At 48.7% G+C, this 1,921-nt stretch overlaps 1 pseudogene; it reads right to left on the bottom strand.

Annotated features, from left to right (window-relative positions):
- Positions 1-300: 300 nt before the first annotated feature.
- Positions 301-1,843, bottom strand: LOC110588617 (annotated as a pseudogene).
- Positions 1,844-1,921: the final 78 nt, after the last annotated feature.

Raw genomic sequence — 1,921 nt, forward strand, 5'->3', positions numbered from 1 at the left:
TTAATACAATAGCATTAGTTAATACCTTTATTATATCACATAATTATTTCTTTTTGATATTTAAAATATTTATATATACATATATACTTTTATTATTCACCCATTAACTCCATAATATGCCAATCCTGAGCTAGTTTTCAGCAGTTACATTCCCTTGATCATGGCTGCAGAAGGATATGATTAACTGGAAAACAGGGAGACCAGAGACACAGCGGGAGGTGACATAGCGCAGCCTGTGCCACTGCAATCCAATTGTCAAGTTCAGCGGCGGTTTGGTAAAGTCGGTTTAGTTCTGTTCCCTTTGCCAGGGATTCTCACGTTTGTGAAAATTGGACCAACAAGTGGTGGGGTTCCATTTCCTGGTTTGACTTCTCAGTGGCTTTATCCAGAATCTCACTGGCAACTGATTATTGTAGCACCAGCCCAAGCTTCTCTGCTCCCATGCTGGGGCATTTCCAATTATAAAGGTAATACTGCAGGTTGCCATCCCCTATGCCAAACCTGAGCTTCTCCAGGAAGGTTTGGTTCTCCATGAGATCCAGTGCATTGAACACATTGAACCCTTTCGTTTTGGTGCAAAAAGGGCATCACTCATGAGGTCTAGAAGAGGGGTCTGGGTGTGGACATTGTAGAAAGAATAAGCAGCCTTTAGACTCTTGTGGGTTGGATGGTTCGTGATGGTGGAGGGAAGCGTATAAAAGCTCAGGAAGTCGGGCGCCTGGGTGGCTCAGATGGTTAAGCGTCTGCCTTCGGCTCAGGTCATGATCCCGGAGTCCTGGGATCGAGTCCCGCATCGGGCTCCCTGCTTAGCGGGAAGCCTGCTTCTCCCTCTGCTTCTCTCTCTCTGTGTTTCTCATGAATAAATAAATAAAATCTTAAAAAAAAAAAAAAAGCTCAGGAAGTCTGTGACCTCCCCATTTGCGTTCTCCACCACGAAAGTGTCGATGATACTCTCCTGGGAGTAGAACCAGTGCTCCACCTCCTCCTGGTTCATGACTGGCATGCTGTGAAAATGCTCAGGTACCTGATGAGGAGCTGGTGCACTACTAGAATGCCCTTTTTTCCCTTTGGTCACAGCCCCTGTCTTGGGCGTCTCTGGCAGTTGGTAGAGGTTCGTGGTACACTGCATGATCATATTTCTACTCAGGTGGGAGAACTTCAGTCAGCTTCCGTGGGTTTAGGGACCAATGCCAGTACCTACAGGTGCCAACAGCCTTTGGTAATACCACCCCGGCAGTGTAAACAGCTTGGAAAATGCCCTCCAGGTGAACTCGTTGCGTTATTTCCTGGATCAAGAACGGAGCCACTCTCTTGGAGCACAGCTTCTTGTGGACGCACAGGAAGTTGATCTCCACCATCTTCTTCTCTGTGTCATAGGTGTGGATGTTTGCCGGGATAGCACTGATGAACCCGACCAGTTTCCGACTTGAGACCATTCGAACCCTGCAGTGCCACTGGGGGAGCCAGCCAGAAGGGGGAGAAAGTCGGGGGAGTAGTCGAACCGGAACATATTGTCATTGTCCTCCAGACAGTTCTCGTTCAGGAGGCCACAGAACCCTTTCAGCACACCTCGGTCCCCCAGGTCCAAGGCATCCCAGGTGAAGCCCTGGGGCAGGGTGTAGGGCTCCTGGCAGATGTTGTCTTTGTCAGGCTTTGCAGGCCCATGGGTGTTCACCACTTCTCCCAGTCTGGGGACAAGCTGCGTGTCCCAGAACTGGTAGCTTTGCTTGCTAACCTCCTCCATGATTTTGGCAGGCTCCTGACCCACTGAGAACAGTTCAGTGGCCTTCTGTATTTCCTGGATCCTCTCGGCGGGCAAAGAGTTCATCTTCACAGGCTGATCCTGGGCTGAATCTGTCTCATTGCCTTCTCTTTTCTTCTTCTTCTTCTTCTTCTTCTTCTTCTTCTTCTTCTTCTTCTT

The sequence above is a fragment of the Neomonachus schauinslandi genome, chromosome 2 (genome assembly GCF_002201575.2).
Source record: "Neomonachus schauinslandi chromosome 2, ASM220157v2, whole genome shotgun sequence".
Lineage (NCBI taxonomy): Eukaryota > Metazoa > Chordata > Mammalia > Carnivora > Phocidae > Neomonachus > Neomonachus schauinslandi.